The sequence below is a fragment of the Lissotriton vulgaris genome, unplaced genomic scaffold (assembly GCF_964263255.1).
Source record: "Lissotriton vulgaris unplaced genomic scaffold, aLisVul1.2 SCAFFOLD_2560, whole genome shotgun sequence".
Lineage (NCBI taxonomy): Eukaryota > Metazoa > Chordata > Amphibia > Caudata > Salamandridae > Lissotriton > Lissotriton vulgaris.
The window spans coordinates 250,776-260,806 of record NW_028248172.1 but is presented as its reverse complement, the minus strand read 5'-3'; positions in this window follow the sequence as shown (position 1 = coordinate 260,806).

The window sequence follows — 10,031 nt, the reverse complement described above, 5'->3', positions numbered from 1 at the left end:
CGCATTCCCATCGACCAACGTCATCCGTAACCTTTCGATGGGCACTGCATTTCACAATCGCAACTTCCTTCGGTAAGGTCAGAGATTCCAACAGGTCATTGACTAATTGTCCATGTTGGATCTTAGTCCCATGGGACCTAAAGAAACCTCTTTCCTTCCACAAACGACCAAAACTGTGTGCTACGCCGAAAGCATACTGACTATCAGTAAACACATTCACTCTCTTTCCCTCAGCTAAAACACACGCTCTCGTCAATGCAATTAATTCTGCAGCTTGGGCAGAATTCTGACTCACTCTTGCAGTCTCAACAATCGTGCTCAAAGTCGCAACTGCGTACGCACCAGTCACATCACCATTCTGGAGTTTAAAACAAGGTCCGTCCACATACAAAACACCATCTGGATCTAGTAATGGAGTATCTTTTAAATCAATCCGTCCTTTTGTCTCTTCCTCAGTTCTGAAACAACAATCATGGAGTTCCAAATCACTCGACTCCTGAGTAGTCGGCAACAGTGTTGCTGGATTCAATATGGTGCATCTCTTAATCTGAATGTGACTTGCCAAAAGCGTCAGTTCATAGCCTGATAGTCTAGCACTGGTGAGGTGCTGAGTTTTCGTTCGATTCATGAGTGTATCCACGGCATGTGGAACCATGACTACTAACATATTGTTCATGACCAATCCAGAAGACTGTCAAATAGACACTGCAGCTACTGCTGTAGCTCTCAAACAACTTGGCAACGCTCTGGCTACCGGATCTAATGTTGATGAGAAATACGCACAAGGTTGTTGCTTGTCACCGAATTGTTGCATCAAAACACTCAACGCGCAACCCTCTCTTTCGTGGACATATAGTGTAAACGGCTTACTGTAGTCAGGAGTACCCAACACAGGAGCTGAACACAACGCATCACGCAAATCAGAGAAACTCTGCTGACATTCCTCAGACCATGGCAAAGGACTCGGAACACCTTTTCCAGTCAGAGCCACCAATGGTTTTGCCATAAGAGAAAAATTTGGGATCAATTGTCTGCAATATGACGTAATACCCAAAAACGCACGCACTTCTCTCTGTGTGCTTGGTACCGTCATCTGCGAAATTGCTTTAATTCTCTCTGGGGTCAACCTTCTTCCCTCCTTTGACAAAAGATGACCTAAATAGGTCACTTCTTGGCAACAATATTGCAGTTTAGAAGGTGACACCTTGTGATGTAAGTCTGATAAATGATGCAGCAAGGAAATTGTAGCTGTTTTGCAAGTTTCCTCGTCATCAGCAGCCACTAAGAGATCGTCTACATATTGGATGAGAGCAGCACCAGGAGGAAGCACAAAAGTATCTTTTTAATGCTTGGCTGTAAATCGAAGGGCTCTCACAATAGCCTTGTGGAGCGCGTTTGAATCTAAAACTACGACCACCTAAGGAGAAACCAAAAATATCCCTACTTTCTTCGGCTATCGGAATGCTGAAGAAGGCATTCTTCAAGTCAATCACTGAAAACCATGTAGCTGAAGCAGGAATCAATGTCAGTAATGCAGTGATATCCGGGACCACAGGAAATTGCGGAACCACAATTTTATTAACCTCTCTAAGGTCTATCACAAATCTGTAGACTGGAGGTTTGGAAGGATCAGTGCGTTTCAAAATCGGCAAAACAGGACTGTTGCATATATTTCCTCTAGTTTCTTCTATCACATCTTTCTGTATCAAATCCTGTACGATCAGTAAAAGCGCATGTTCACCTTCATTTGAAATCCGATACTGTGGGATTCGTGGAAATCTAACATTCGCCTTCAAATTCACCACATAAGGAGGAATTTCCAAAAGACCTACATCATTAGGACCAGTTGCCCAAAGAGTATCAGGGAGAGAACGTAGCTCCGGTGGGAGCTTATCCATTGACAAATACATTGGAGAGATCACTCTCTTACCCAACGTGAGCTGTACTCCTGAAGGAGAGCAGTACAATGTCGCATGCAGGCGTTTTAACAGATCTAGACCAAGCAGATTCTCATTACAACCAGTCGTTAGAATAAGGGGTGCTTCTAGATGACATGGTCCAACAGAAATGGACAAAGGACCAGAAACAGGGTTGTGAACAGGGGCGCCTGAGAATCCTACCGAAATGTTTGTTAAGCCAAACAAAGGTGCGCCAGGGAGTTTCGCATGCATAATTGAACTTTTAACCGCACCAGTGTCCAACAGAAACGGTTCAATCACACCTGATGTAGCTACTGTGACATAAGGTCCACTCTGATCGACTGGAACTGATACTACTCCCTCTCTTTGCCTATGGCTGTCCTAGTACTCACTTTGCTGAACTTCTCCATTACCCTCATAATAATCTTCAACATGGTATTGTTGAGATCTACCCGATGGCACATTCTGCTGGTCAAAGTAATTAGAGGAACGATCAGTCTGTGGAGGCACAGCACCGCGTCCTCTGCCTCTAGGAGCTTGCCTAACAATACCACGGCCTCTTGGAGCTGGGACACCACTAGTTTGTGGATACAGAACTGGACACTCATTCTTATAATGACCCTCCTTTTTACAATAGGCACACTGATTCCATGCTAACTGTTGCAGTGGAATACCATAATCAACCCTTTGGGACATTACTTGCTGGAACTGTGGCTGTTGCTGAAACTGTGGTCGCTGCTGTGAATCTGACTGATTCGAGCGAGGCGGATACGCCTGTTGCAAAAGAACTTTAGTTTTCAAGTCTTTCGTCTTCTTCTCTGACTTTTCCTTCTCTTCTTTTTCTCTATTTTTATAATACTGAGCAGTTGCAAGTATCTGTGCTGTCGTCGATACCGCCCATGCACTCTCAGAATCCTTCAACTTATTACTTAATTCAGGCAATAAATTAAACACAAACTTGTCGACAAACAATCTCTGGCCTCCCTCAGTACTCATATCTTGACCACTATGGTCTACGAAAGTCTCTTCAAATCTGGTGAAGAAATCAGAGACACTTTCATCCTTCTTTTGCTTGCATGCTGATAATTTATCCCAGTTGACACGTAACGCTGGCATCAGAGTTTTCATCAGATCGATTATTCTGCCAGGCAAAGCAGCAATCAGGGGCTCAGGTTTAGCACCACCAATTTGTTGTGCATCTGCCGCTACAATAGCTGGCCAATCACCTCCTAAGGCAACTTGATGATCCTCATGGCGAATTTTTGCCCAAATAGGCTGTGGTACTACATTGCCAAATAGCATCTCAATGTCTGCCAAATTCATGACACAAGCTTGAGCTGTCTGGGTCAACTCTTTATAATAGCCAGCAGGATTCTTACGCGGGTCTGGCAATGCCTGTTTTACTGCTAAAACTTCAGCCCGCTTCCACGGAATGTGTATCCACGCTCTCTGAAACTGTGCTGGGGCAGCTTGAATACCCAGATTCGCATTAGCTTGAACTGCTTCGTGCCATATCGGCGGAACTTCCCTCATCGGATACTGACCTCGTTTCTTCCTAGTAATCGGAGAACCATCTGAGTCCCTTGATGATCGAAGAGGAGAATCAGTCCTGTATGCTAAAATCAGTTCTACCGCTTCCTTTACGTCCGGACCTACTATCATTCCTGCAGCGAACCTTCGCTGAGTATGTATCAGATCAGCGGGAACTGAATCCAAGTCATCATCATCCCATTCCTCACGCAAAAGGGAACACATCACATCAAATACGTATCGCTGAGTTGGTTCATTCCATTGCATAAACGTATCCAACACTCTTTGTGCATCATATTTAACATTTCTCGTTCCTGGGGACCAGGAAGCTGACTACGTCTCTGTGTAGAGTCAGAAACGGGGGTCCTAATTAAAGACCTGTAAAAAGGAGTAAAAATATTAGTTACAGAGTCAGTTATTTTCCGACGAACAGAAAGCGGAGTCAGAATGTTTACAGAGGTCAGGGACAAGGAAGCTGGAGCAGATGAAATTGTAAGGGTAGGAGTAGTAGGCAAAACAGTTTGCGAAACGACAGGCACAGGCGGAATAGGCAACCCAGGAAGAGGGGGTGCCGGAGGAACATTAACCACAGGAAGGACAGGAGCTTGGATCAAAAGAGGCGGAACAACTATTCCAGGCCGACCCACAGCCGGTTGTACAACAGGTGGCAACTGAGGTGCCGTAACACCCTGTGCATACGGTGGAGGTGATCTCAAAAGATAAGACAACAGGGGATCCTTTTCAGGGTCCTCTACTGTCTTAGCAGGACACGATGGCAAGGCAGGGTAGCACTTGTCAATCGCCAGATTATGCTCTCTATTCGCCACCTCTATCGCTTTTTCAGTTTTGTTGACATGCAACTGCCTAGCAGACTGCATTAAAGTCAACCCTTTCTCTTTCTGTTCCTTTTTCATTTTTCTTATTTCTCTCTGTCTGGCTTCCTTACGCCAAAAACGGAAAGAATCAAACATTGCCGGCCGGGCTTTCTTCTTAAATAATTTCACTTCCAGATTATCTAGAATTTCAGTTTCGAAGCTACCATGTGGTGGCCAACTAAGGACACCATCTTTCCTGGTGTATCGGACCCACACTTCATTATAAGTGATAGGACCCACACCATGTTTACAGTAGAGCTCATACGTTGGAGTTCCAATCGGAGGAACCGGACATGGGTCCTCCAACCGGGAATCCCTGTTACAACTTAACCAGGACAGGAAACAATTACTACGGCTAGCCATTACAAACTAAGGACACAATTCTAACCAAATGCGCAAAGAACTTAGGCCTACCACGAGTATCCAAATGAACCAATACCAAAAACCAAAGATTATCTTGACAAGAGCAACCGGTGATAATCTACAAATCCAAAACAAGCGTATCCAGAAAACAAAAGGATTATCCGTACAAGAGCAACCAATGATAAATCCTTACAAGAGCAACCAAGAGCAACCAAACTGGGGGTAACCACCTTAATACCTAACTGAAATGTCGAAGACGTCACCAAGGAGAACCTGTCTACGTCTCGCCGTACTAAGGTCTGCACCTCAGGTCCAAGACAGGGCGACAGTCAGGGCAGCGGTCCTCTGTAGCCGTCTGGGAACGGGAACCCTCGTGGAAGAGATCGTCGGGCCACTTTTACGACATGCAGGGATCGATGAAGCGGGGTACCTCCCTCCGGAATCTTCACACGAAGCTCCTCGAAATTATCAGGCTTTGGACCGGTGCCAGTTGACGTCACCCCACGTTGGGCGCCAAATGAGGTTCTGGACTATTTTCTAATGTCCAGAGGTGTCAGGGAAACAACACCCAAAGACCCCTGAGTTCCTTCCTGTCTCGGTGCACAAATAAACAGAGACACGGGCTTCTCGATGGTGGCGTCAGAGACCAAGGTTTATTTACTGCAGGGATACAGAAGTCACAGGAACCACACAAAGGCAGATTCTAGGAGACTGTTCAATTTGTACAAAGTGGGTCGCTCCTTATATACATGAGAAATGACTTTAGGCAACATTGTTAAAATATCTTTCATGCCTAGCCCGGTATCCCAAACAAACGATAAACATATACCAAACGATAATTATTTGCAAGTTTCCAGTATTCGATCAAGTCTTCATGTCAGTTTTCTATTCATAGATCGATCCGCCTCATCGTAAAAGATGTTTCCTCCCCATAGTAAAAGCCCAGCAGGAAAGGAGCAGAGCCAGGTGTAGAAGATAGAAAAGCAGGATAAGAAATGCTTGTGGGTCGTAAAACGGGCACGGCTACTGTCTTCGGCCTCCTAATCGTGATCAGGCCAACGAACACGAGAACCAGTATAGCAGGACTGGCCTCAGGCAAGGGAGGCAGCTTCTGCCAAGTCACGCAGCATCAGCTTTCTTGAACTAAAGCCTACGTGTCCCTAACAAGGTGATTCAGCCGGGGTCAACGTTCGTCCATTGACTAAGTGAGGGCAAGAAACAAGATGGACACCGTATCTAAAATGGATGCCGTGTGTTTTCAACAGAATGCCCTATTTCTCAGTGAATCCGTGCTTGTAGCACAGCGAAAACACTGCCACATACTAAATGGATCATTTACGGTTCACTGGTACCAAAATCGTCAGTACTACGATACACAAAACACGGGTTCGGATCGCGACAGAACCTCAGAGTGGCTCAGGGTTGGGGCTTCTCAAACCCTGGTGTACAGCTTCAAGGGTCACTCGTGGGCTGCACGGTCAGCATCTCGTGGCCTTTTCAAGATGGCGTGCCCCACGCTTCCGGTCGCCTCCACGGGTCTCAGCTCTGCAGGGACTGTGGATCGGGCTGTAGGAAGGCAGGCAAGCTTGATCTCGTCGATCTCTGTCGCTCGAGTTCCGGCGGGAACTGCAACAAAGCAAGGGTCGAGGTGCTGGATGGTGCCTGTTTGCACAGGGTGGTCACTCCTTGACCACAAGGGAGATTCTTCAGTCTTCTACGTTGAGTAGGATGTCAAAGGGTCCAGAGTTTCATTTCTTATGTTTCGTCAGGATAATCTGAGTTGCATTGGCACTGCTCCCACTCTTATTCGAATCTGGTGGGCTGGATTACCTGCTAGGTCCCCTCCTATGGGTGGGACCCAGGAAGGGGGTGGATACACCCCTTTCCTTTGATCCAGGCCGCACTTGGACTGGGGCTGGTGTGCCCCAGAACCGGTTTGGCCGGATCCTGCAAGGGGCAGCCTTGTGCTCCCCAGGCAGTGTCTGGTTTCTTTCAAACCTCCCTGCTACAATCCACTATCTCCTGTCTGGGGTGGTGTAACACCGCCCTGCGACAGGAAACCCTTTGTCCAAGCTTCCTCTGCCGAGTTTCGGTCAGCAGCAGGAGGTCAGACCCGTGTCTGTGGCAGAAGCATCCATTTTGTGGATCTGAGGCTCCTTTTAAAATCAACCGCGTTTCAGTAAAGTAACATGTCTTCTCCCTCTAGAGGGGTGGAATGCTACCCCCGTCGCCAGGACTGGCGAGGGGGTAGTATTCCAATTCGTATGACACCTTACACAACATGTTTTGATAAAGCCAAACCTAAGTCGCTATATAACCGCGAGGATTATATGGCACTTAATAGTATATGGTATGGCATTATCCCAGAACAGCTTAGGGAGTGGTTCCCGACAGCTGCAGACAGGCTCAGCTCATGCTAGAGCTCCATCTCACATTAAACCATGCACTCTGCCTCCAGGATTGATAAGGCCTTCCATAGGAGTGGCTCACAGGTTTATATGTGTCCAGATATAGGTTTAGATATAGGTATACTATATCTAAGCAAGGGGTGATTACACCCACTTGCCCCAGCTGAGTGATCAGCCAGTTGTGTCAATTTAAGAACCAGCCAGGGGTGGCAAAAGATATGCTGCAGCCCCTGGTAGGCCTTGGGGGCACCTATGCCCTGAGCACCTATAGTGCATGGTACAGGGGCTGACAAGGAGTCCGTTTCCAATTGTGGTATGTACCTATAGCACATGTATTATAAATTTAGAGAGAGAACAGCAGGCTGGGGGTCTGATTAGCAGGCCCACAGCCTCAGTAAGTCGAAAACCAGTGAAGCAAAAAGCAAAAAAATGGGGTGACCATAGGATAGCAGACCCTACTCTCCTACACAACCCCCCCCCCCCCCAAACGCAGGGACATTAAACTTAACCTTGACCAGATAAGTCTACATGTTCTAAGTGGAAGTACCTGGAGAGACCATCTGCATTACCATGGTCAGTCCCTGGGCGGTGCTCCACTGTAAAGTCCATCCCCTGTAGGGAAATGGACCACCTGAGCAGTTTGGGATTTTCACCCTTCATCTGATTTAGCCACAAGAGGGGCTTATGGTCTGTCTGAATTAGGAAGTGAGCGCCAAACAAGTATGGCCTCAACTTCTTCAGGGCCCAAACCACAGCAAAGGCCTCCCTCTCAATAGCTGACCAACGTTTCTCCCTGGGGGTCAGCCTTCTGCTAATAAAAGCAATGGGCTGGTCTTGACCATCTTGATTAAGTTGTGAAAGCACAGCTCCCACCCCCAACTCAGAAGCATCTGTCTGTACAATGAACTGTTTGGAGTAGTCAGGACTCTTCAGGATAGGTGCAGAGCACATGGCCTTCTTCAGGTCATCAAATGCCTTTTGACAGCTAACTGTCCACTGAACCTTTTTTGGCATCTTCTTAGATGTCGTCATTTAATGGTGCCACAATGGACCCATAGTTTTTCACAAACTTCCTGTAATACCCAGTCAGGCCCAAGAAGGCTCTGACTTGTGTCTGGGTAGTTGGAGGAGCCCAGTCCTGTATGGTCTGGATCTTGCTCTCCAGTGGTTGAACCTGACCCCCACCTACTGGGTGGCCCAAGTACACAACCTTGCTCTGCCCTATCTGGCACTTGGTAGCCTTGATAGTCAGGCCTGCCTTTTGCAGGGCCTCCAGAACCTTCTTCAGGTGGATCAGGTGATCCTCCCTGGTGGAGCTAAAGACAGCAATATCATCTAGATATGCTGCGCAAAAGTCATCCAACCCAGCAAGGACTTGATTCACCAACCTTTGGAAGGTGGCAGGTGCATTCTTCAAACCAAAGGGCATTACCACAAACTGATAATGTCCACTAGGGGTAGAGAATGCTGTTTTGGCTTTTGACTCTTCAGCTAACCTGATCTGCCAGTAGCCAGCTGTCAAATCAAATGTGCTCAGAAACTTGGCAGAAGCCAATTTATCAATGAGCTCATCTGCTCTTGGAATGGGATGTGCATCTGTCCTAGTGACAGCATTGAGACCTCTGTAGTCCACACAAAACCTCATTTCTCTCTTTCCATCTTGGGTATGGGGTTTTGGCACAAGGACCACTGGGCTAGCCCATGGGCTCTCAGATGGCTCAATCACTCCAAGCTCCAACATCTTTTGCACCTCAGCCTTTATACAATCCCTGACATGTCAGGTTGCCTGTAGATCTTATTCTTCACAGGCAGACTGTCACCAGTGTCCACCTCATGGGTGCACCAGTTAGTCTGGCTGGGTGTGAGTGAAAACATATGCCTGTGGGCCTGCAACACCTGTCTGCAGTCCACCTGTTGCTGCTCAGTGAGGCTGCCTGCCAAGGCTACTCCATCAACTGAACCATCATCAGGGTTCTGGGAAAGCAGGTCTGGGAGAGGGTCACTCTCTTCCTTCTGATCCCCATCTGTGGCCATGAGGAGACTCATGTCCTCCCTGTCAACAAATGCTTTAAAACGGTTTACATGGAGCACCCTGTGGGGGCTCCTAGGGGTTCCAAAGTCAACCACATAGGTGACTTCTCCCTTCTTTTCAATGATAGGGTAGGGTCCAGTCCATTTGTCCTGGAGTGCTGCTGGGCCCACTGGGTCCAACACCCACACCTTCTGCCCTGGCTGGAACTCAACCAGAACAGCCTTTTGGTCATGCCAAGCTTTCTGTAATTCTTGACTGGCCTCCAGGTTTTTGGATGCTCTCTCCATATACTCAGCCATCCTGGAGCGGAGAGAAAGTACATAGTCCACTACATCTAGTTTAGGCTTTTTGAGAGGTAACTCCCATCCTTCCTTCACCAAATATAGGGGACCCCTTACAGGGTGGCCAAACACAAGTTCAAAAGGGCTGTAGCCAACCCCCTTCTGTGGGACCTCTCTGTAAGCAAAGAGCAAGCAGGGTAAAAGGGTGTCCCATTTCCGCCTAAGCTTCTCTGGTAGTCCTTTTATCATTCCCTTGAGGGTCTTGTTGAATCTTTCCACAAGCCCATTGCACTGAGGATGATAGGTTGTGGTGAACTTGTAGTTCACTCCACACTCCTTCCACATTGCTTTTAAGTATCCAGACATGAAGTTGGTACCTCTGTCTGAAAGAACCTCCTTTGGAAAGCCCACTCTTGAGAAAACTGCAATGAGGGCTTTTGTCACCACAGGTGCTGTGGTGGTCCTCAGGGGAATTGCCTCTGGATACCTGGTGGCATGATCCACTACCACCAGTATAAATCTGTGTCAAGATGCTGTTTGAGGATCCATGGGACCCACATTGTCTATTCCAACTCTTTCAAAGGGTACCCCCACCACAGGTAGTGGTATCAGGGGGGCCTTTT